This window comes from Suricata suricatta, chromosome X (genome assembly GCF_006229205.1).
Source record: "Suricata suricatta isolate VVHF042 chromosome X, meerkat_22Aug2017_6uvM2_HiC, whole genome shotgun sequence".
Lineage (NCBI taxonomy): Eukaryota > Metazoa > Chordata > Mammalia > Carnivora > Herpestidae > Suricata > Suricata suricatta.
The window spans coordinates 37,475,835-37,484,879 of NC_043717.1; positions in this window are offsets into that span (position 1 = coordinate 37,475,835).

Consider the following 9,045-nt stretch of genomic DNA (forward strand, 5'->3'; position numbering starts at 1 on the left):
GATTACAGCTTTGTAGTAAAGGCTAAAGTCTGGGATTGTGATACCTCGCACTTTGGTTTTCTTCTTCAATATTACTTTGACTATCCAGAGTCTTTTGTGGTTTAGGATTGTTTGTTTGAGCTTTGAGAAGAATGCCAGGGCAACTTTGTTTGGGATTGCATTGAATGTGTAGATTGCTTTGGGTAGTATTGACGTTTTAACAATATTTATTCTTCCAGTCGATGAGCATGGGATGTTTTTCAATTTGTATGTGTCTTCTTCAGCTTTAGTTTTCAGCATACAGATCTTTTACTTCTTTGGTTAGGTTTATTCTTAGATATTTTATGGTTTTTGCTGCAATTGTCAATGGGATAACTTTTTTATTCTCTTTCTGTTGCTTTATTATTGGTGTATAAAAATGCAACCAATTTCTGTACGTTGATTTTGTAGCCTGCGACTTCGCTGAACTTATGGATCAGTTCTAGAGGACTTTTGGTGGAGTCTTTCAGGGCTTCCCACGTAGAGTATCATGCCATCTCTCTTACACCACACACAAAAATAAACTCAAAAGGACCTGAATGTGAGACAGGAAACCATCAAAACCCTAGAGGAGAAGGCAGGAAACGATCTCTTTGACCTCAACGGCAGCAATTTCTTACTCAACACATCTCCAAAGGCAAGGGAATTAAAAGCAAAGATGAACTATTGGGACTTAATCAAAATAAAAAGTTTCTGCACTGCAAAGGAAACAGTCAACAAAACTAATAGGCAACCAATGGGATGGGAAAAGACAATTGCAAGTGACAAATCAGATAAAGGGCTAGTATCCAAAATCTATAAGGAACTCGCCAAACTCCACACTTGAAAAACAAATAATCCACTGAAGAAATGGGCAGAAGACAGGAACAGACACTTTTCAAAAGAAGACTTTGAGATGGCCAGCAGACATATGAAACGACGCTCAATGTCACTCATCATCAGGGAAATACAAATTAAACCCACACTGAGAAACCACCTTATGTTGGTCAGAGTGGCTAAAATGAGCAAATCAGGAGACCATAGATGCTGGCAAGGATGTAGAGAAACGAGCACAATGAGTGTAAGAACACTGTAGGTGGGAATACATACTGGTGCAGCCACTCTGGAAAACAGTGTGGAATTTCCTCAAAAAATTAACAACAGAACTCCCCTATGCCCCAGCAACAGCACTGCTAGGAATTTACCCAAGGGATGTAGGAGTGCTCATGCATAGGGGCACAGCTACTCCAATGTTTATAGCAGCACTTTCAACAATAGCCAAATCGTAGAAAGAGCCTAAATATCCATCAACTGATGAATGGATCAAGAAGATATGATTTATATATACAATGGAATACTACTTGGCAATGAGAAAGAACGAAATCTGGAACTGGAGGGTACTACGTGAAATAAGTCAGTCAGAGAAAGTAAAGTATCATATGTTTTCACTCATATGTGGATCTGGAGAAGCTTTACAGAAGGTCATGGGGGAGGGGAAGGGGAAAAAATGTTACAGAGATGAAGGGAGGAAACCATAACAGACTCTTAAATACTGAGAACAAACTGAGAGTGGTTGGGCATTGAGATGAGAAAGGAAAGTGGATAATGGGCATTGAGGAAGGCCCTTGCTGGGATGAGCACTGGATGTTGTATGAAAACCAATTTAACAATAAATTTATAAAATATTAAAAAATGAAATATTTTTTCAAAAAGGCATTTGTATGTAAACAAAAGAAAAGCAAAGGGTAATGTTTGGAGTAAATTACAAATCTAGTGTCTGAGTCTTGAGAGCTGCCAGTTGAGATTTCTAGACGTCAGGCTCAAAGCATTTTCAGATGGTGTGAGGGCAGGCAACGGCAATCAGAATTTCCTGGTTTGCAGTTTGAATGCCTCTGATGATGTCACTGGGATACCAGTAAATTTTCCTAGTGGCTCTTAAGAAGAATGAAGTAGATGGTCTACACATGAGCTTTTGTTGTGATTTCTCTAAGTTTATAGCAAATCATCTTGCTTCACTTATCAGGGCTTCAGGAAAAAGGACAGTTTTAGTTGTCAGTAATTCCAAGTCAAAGGAGGGGAGAAAATTGGAAACATTAGTTTGGAGATTTGTAGCCAGATGAGGCAACTTTAAGAATGTAGGATCTAGTCCAGTTAACAGATAAATAACACAACCTCAAAGACAATTTACATGTTGACTGACTGAGCTACCCAGGGGCCCTTAGAATATGCTTTTTTATAGTGCAGTCTTTGAATGTGACAGATAACATAGTTACTAATTGACCCAAATTTATCTTTAGTTTCTCTGCAATAAGTCAAAAGTAGACAAACTTCTGTTCAGTAATTAATGTTTCATTATTTTATCTTATTTGGAAATGATCTAAATATTCAGTAAATTTCCATCATTTAACTTAGCAAAACTCTAAGTTTCAAGTTATTGAAAAGATTTTGGAAGCTATTTTTAAGTATGCATACTATAAAATATAATTATTGCTAAATAGCTGACCTAAACACTCTTATCTGTCTAATATCTATAGAAACCACTTTTTCTTAACTATAATGTTGAGACTACAGTCGTAAACTCTATGAGATATTAGATAAAGTCAGCCATCATTTCAAGCTATTTCTCTTGTTGAAAAATTTTATAAGAGCTATTAAGATGAATTTATTTGACTAGTGACCTTGGGCAGAATAAAAGTTGTATGTCTACATTATATTCAGTGTTGATATCCCTGAAATTCTTGTAATTAATCCAACAAATTTACACTAGCTTTAATACTGAGTATTTTACCAGATCACATGAAACTGAAACACATTTGAGTTAGTTTCTATTATATTTCTGAGAACTTTAGGAATAGTTAATTTATAAGCATTTAATTTTAAGCCAATTTAAGAGAGTTCTTTACAAGTTAATGTTGGCAAGACTGTGTGGAAGTAGAAAAATGGCACCTATTTATAAAATACATATATAGATACATATAAGCTTACAGACACAAACAGATCTTACACTTCAATTGTAAAATTTTTGCGATAAAAAAATAAATAAAATACAATTTTAGCCAGAAGATGGGTATGATAATGTAAAACTCATTAGTTTATAAAAGAACAGTTGGATCCAAACTATGTTTTTGGCAGATAGATTAAATTAATGTGTTTTGCTTAGATGTCTAATGTTTATTCTACTAACATTTGTGGAAAAAACATTTAGATTCTTCATTACCCCCATTTCCAAATATCCACCCATTCTTTTTTCTTCTGCTGAGAAACATGTCCCTAAAGCTTGCATTTCAATGAATGGCTGTTAGGTCCTGGAGAAGATGGGGGTAAATATATTATAGAGGCACAAGGAAAGTATTAAACTTTTCCCCTAAGAGTTTTGGGGTGTCTTTGTTTATTATTGAAGGTATAGAATAATTAATACTAAAATTCTTTCTTTCATAAGTACTAGAATATTGTTTCCAAAGTCCTGATCTTTGAGATAAATAGAAAAGGTTTGGGGACTGGTAAGGAAAGGTGAGCTTTAAACTGCTTTTGAGGACACATTTCTTGTTCTGAAGAGATTTCTAAAACAAAGACAGTTTTTTACAATTCCCCAAGGAACTGGATTGCAGTCTTAATATCAAGGGGCTGATCTGCTCATCTAATTCACTTATCTTCAGCTTGCTTCTTTAGATCAGGGAGAAGACTTCCATTCCATCCAAAATGGGAACTAAACGATTTCTGTGCTTTAGGACCTCAGGGTTTAATGGATTATGTCTTCAAGAAGTCTATGCAAGGCATTTAGCTAAGGCATTCAGATGCTCTCCTTCTTTATGGGTGCATAGCTAAACCTTAATACCTATTCACTTCAGGGGAAAAGTCTCTAGTATTGCTCCTATGAAGGCCCTGAATATCAGCCTCTATCTGAACCATTTCCTGGCCATTTGTAGCATGACCTGAGAGACTTTCTGGTCGTCTGGTTACTCTATGTGGGGAGTTTTCTCCAGGGGGCTGTGTGGCTTGTCCGATAGCTGTGGGATAATCATGGGAGGGAAGAACACATCTTATCAGCCAGCTTTGGGTTTGTGACTAATCTTTCCTACTCTTCTCTAATTTGGTAGGATCTTTTGAATGTAGAGGTACAAGGGGTTTATAAATCAGATTTGTTGCTGTCCATGGGATGTGAATTCTTTGTGGTGGAGGTCCAGGATACTTCCATAAAAAACATTGTATAGGAAAGCCCTAAGCTGGCAGAGCTCGATTACATGGTCCTAGAAAGTAACAGAAATTATAAGGGACAAAGAAGCAAGTCCTACTGCCCATCTTGGGTATTTCTGATAAATTCACTTCCTGGATTTAGAATTTACATTAGTAACCTCTGTGCTCCAGGCCTGGAGATCAGGCTGGAGCACACTCCTTAAATCTTGCAAAAAAAAAAAAAAAAAAAAGGGGGGGGGTCAAAACAGGCCGCTGAGTATTTAAGAGATTTTCTGGGGGAGTTGGAGGAGTTTTGGAATGTAAGAGAATTTGCTGGGGTGACGGGGCTGGATTTTGGGAGGAAAGTTTAGACTAGGGGCTCTGAGAAGCAAAAGATCCTCTGGAGGGCAGGGCCAGGGGGTTGGCAATAAAGCAGTGTATAAGGGTGGAGAAGGGGAATTTACATTAGATGTGGACTCTCATTTTTGCTCTCAATCTAATTTCTGTTCTTTCCTTGTATTAAGGTAGCCCCTAATGGTAGCTGTTATACTTTTTTGTATCCACTTTTCAGTTTGTTTTTTCCGTAGGTATCAATAAAACAATTTAGAATGAGAGCTCTGAAGGTTTTTTTGATATTGAAGTTTGTCTACCTTGTGGTTTTCCTCCAGATAACAATACAACAGAGACAAAGAAACACAGATGCCGTTTCCAGAGAAAAAGGATTACCAGTCACTAGACCAAAGAATTAGTTTCACAAATATTTTCTTCTGCTAATCTAACAAAGGATTTTTAAAAAAGAACTTTCACCTCTCTTGTTTCTACCAGACCCTGAAGACAGAGATTTAGGAGACTGGGAGGGGGTCAAGGATAGAGTCAGTCTCTAAGGTTATTTTGGAAATGAGGTTTCCAGGTCCCTGAGGTTGCTAAGGAAATACCATTTATTACCATTCAGTAAAATCTCAGTCATGAGGCTCTTCAGATGTATATCACAGGAGCATAAGCTTGAAGTATTGAGAAGGAAAGCTGGTAAGAGCAGATACAAAAAAGAAAAAAAAAAAAGCCAGCCAGATGTCTGAGGTCAGATACTCCCTAGCATGCTTTTGACTTCTGTAGTCTTGCTTATCCTTTATATCAGCCAGCATCCAGGAACCAGAAGCTTGACTGTACAATTCCCACCAACTCAGATGCACTTAGGTATAAAACATCCGTAAAACCGGAGTCAGAGGCTCACTCAGTCTTTGGAGATGACTCTGCTGGGCTGGCATTGGTGCAAAATAAAGTCTTTTCTGATTCCTTGACTATGTGTTGCTTGTCTCTTCCTGGGCACCCAATACTTGCTGTAACAGTATGATTGCCAGCACGTGTCTTGAAGCAGTTAGATAAAGGAAGTAGGCTTACTGGATCCTCAGATCCTCAAGGTTTGGACAGTGTTATTTAGCTAAGATTTTCTTTTGACGTTGACCGCCATTTTGTATACTTATTGGTTATGCAGATGTCCTCTTGTGTGAGGTTCTTGAGCAAAACCCTTGTCATGTTTGCCATCCGTGTGTCTTTTGCTTTCTCGATTTCCAGGTGGTCTCTGTAAGCCGTTTGTGGTGACAGGGGTCACAAATGCCCTACCCCCTCACATGACTGCGTGTCACATCCTTCATGGTTACGTTTGGTGAAGAGTGGGTGTGAAAAGCACTGCCCCTAATTCACCGGTGTTTTTCTTGATGAACATCTCTTTGCCCTGAGCTTAGGCAATTATCCTGTAATATTAGTTTATAGACTGGCACTCTTCAACGTTTAGGGATGATGGCAATGTTCTGATCTTTACTGCCCAGTGCAGTAGACTCCAGGTACATATGGCCACGAGAAATTAGACATGGCAGGAATGATTAAGAAACTGAATTTAACTTTTATTTAATTTTAATTCATCTACATTGGAATTGGCATCTGTGGCTCATGGTGTCTTATTGAATAGTGCACTTGTAGGTGTAATAGTTTTACAATTGCATTCTCCACATTGTTGACTAATCACGTATCCATATATAATGGGCCCATGCCCGCCCTCTCTGTTCTGCTCCATTGCTCTAGATTTTGACCCTCATGTACACTTTCGATGACTCTTACTTTAACATATCTTTATATCTTATAAAGCAGTGACACTCTTCACAAAGCCCCTAAAACTCTTAGAATTTCTCAAGTGCTAGGACTGTCTTACTAAATTCACGTTGAGTCTTGTTCAACCATACCTGAATTTATGCTAAATTTATATTGAACTGATTAGTTTCCCTACTAATTTGTTGGTCATTTGGGATCGCTTTGAATCTATAGATCAGTCAGTGGAAAATTCAAACCTGTACAGTATTGACAGTTCGAATCCACACATAGGATTAGAAACTGCCATTCATTTTGCTTTTTATTAATTTCTCTTGTTCGTGATTATTTTGTTTACTGCATGATGTCTCCTTCCACAGTGTTTTCTTTACATTCGTTAAAGGACATTATGTTTGTGATGCTGTTGTAACGGATTTTATTTTTAAATTTTGTTTTCTTATTTATTACTGTTATGGAAATAATATCAGTGATTTTTTATGTTGATTTTGTACCTATTGCCATTTCTTAACTCCCTTATTAATTCTGTTATAGTTTTGGATTATATTGGTAGTACAAATACTGTGCTTCGTGTCTTATAATATTTCCTTGTCTACCCAACCAGGAAATGACCACGAGTATAATGTTGGACAGAATGTGTTTTTTGAATACTTAACTCGCTCCCCATCCAAAAGTATGGTTTTTAATATTTTTCTATGAACTATGAGTTTTATTACACACATTTAAAAATATGTATTATTGATTATCATTTTGAAGCAAAATCATTTTTGAAAATGATTATATTTCTAGTTTACTCATGAATAAAAATTTTAATTGTGATTTTTAGCACTATTGAGGTAAAATAGTGAATAATTTTGATTGATTATGAATAAAAACACTAAATTAGCATTTCAGAGTAAGATGTGTTTTCTAGAAACTGTTTTGCATAGGATCTTGTCAGTTATGATCATGGAAAATCGTGGCCTCTAATTTATTTATTTAATACTATCCTTCAATGGCTTCAGTATCCAAATTAAGCTGGATAATGAAAAATGTTAGGAAACGCACTCTTGCTATTACTTGCCACTATGGGCTAGAATGGATTATTTAATCCTGATATTTTATTATGAAAAATTTTAAACCTGTACTAAGTTGAAACATTTCTACAGTAAACACTTATATACCCCATGTGGTTTCAGCCATTACCATTTTTACTTTTTGCTTTCTTTAATCAATCTGTATAGCTATGTATCTGTGTAGTCTATCATCTATGTATTTGTGTATTTGTCTGTCCTCTATCAAAATACCTATCTCATATCTATCTATATTCACCTAATATATTTAATACAGGATTATAACATAGGATACTAATATATTAATATTAAACTATAGGGTTATATAGAATGTGCAGCATGTAGATAGCTACATATAGACTACAACATATTGAGTGTATAACATGCCACATCTGACAGATCTATTTCTGAGTTTTGTATTCTGTGTGTGATCGACTTACCGATTGTTCTTCATGCTGGTACCATATTGCTTGACGACCTCGGCTCTGTATTGATTCTGCAAATCATTTAGTGTAAGTCCTGCGGTCTTGTGGGGTTTTATTCAAGGCTCTTAAGTATATTCTAGGTCCTCTGACTTTACATATAAACCTTAAAATCAGCTCACCAACTTCTACTGATAGCATGTTGGGTTTCGATCTGAACTGCATTGAATCTGTAAGCTCATGAGGGGGAAATGTCAGCAGCATCCCTCTACACACCCTACTGGCCAAGACAAGTCACGTGGCCGTGTCCATCATTAGTGGGATTGGCCAGCACAGACCTCGGCAGGAAGTCTTGTTTAAGGTAGCGCACAATGGTTGACTTTGTGTCAACTTTCAAGGTGTTTTGGGATGAGATTGGCATTTATGTTGGAGGATTTGCAAGATAGCTGATTGCCGTTGATCAAGTGGGTGGGCCTAGTCTAATCAGTTGAAGGCGTCACTAAAGCAAGAAAACTAGCCTCCTCAGGTATGAGGGAATTTTTCAGCAGAGGGTCTTTGAACGTTGTCTGCACCATGGACACTTTGGTACCTCAAGCTTGCCAGGCCACACTGCCCATATTTTTCCATCTTCCATAGTCACATGATCAACACAGGTTGGTAGGCAGAACTCCTTGCTTATCAGTGACTGAAGTGGCCAGAGTCATCACATGGACCCATTCTACCACCTACTTAGACACACGGTCACTACTGTAGGCTATTACCAGCATCCCTTTTTAACAAGTTTCATCTGGAAATGATTGCCCGAAATGGGTTAATGTCATGTTCAGACTCAACTCTGTGGTGCTGTCAGTCTTCTCGTTAAATTCCCTTTTATTCACCTCCACCAACTTTCTCAGCATGATCACACATTCGAACAACATGCTGTCATTCTAGATGAAAGACCCCACATTATGCCTGAATTCTTCCACGTTTTCCTCGGTGAACAAGCTGGGCCTCCGTGAAGGTCTTGTGCTACTGTTATTGACATGTCAACATTGTACACACCATCGGGTTGTGAATGAAGCGATCCTAAAACCAATACCCTCATGGATTATTTCTATCACCACTAAAAGGACCCTTCTGAGTGTGTGTGGCATCCCAGAGGGAAAAAATCTTTTTTTTTTTGCCTTAGTACTGGCATGAATTATTAAATATGCCAACAGCAAGGTGCATTAAAAATTCCTTCTGCTGGTTTTGAAATATTTCATCAATTATGGAATAAGCCATATTGAGTAGGTAGCATGTCTAAGGTCTCCTATTGC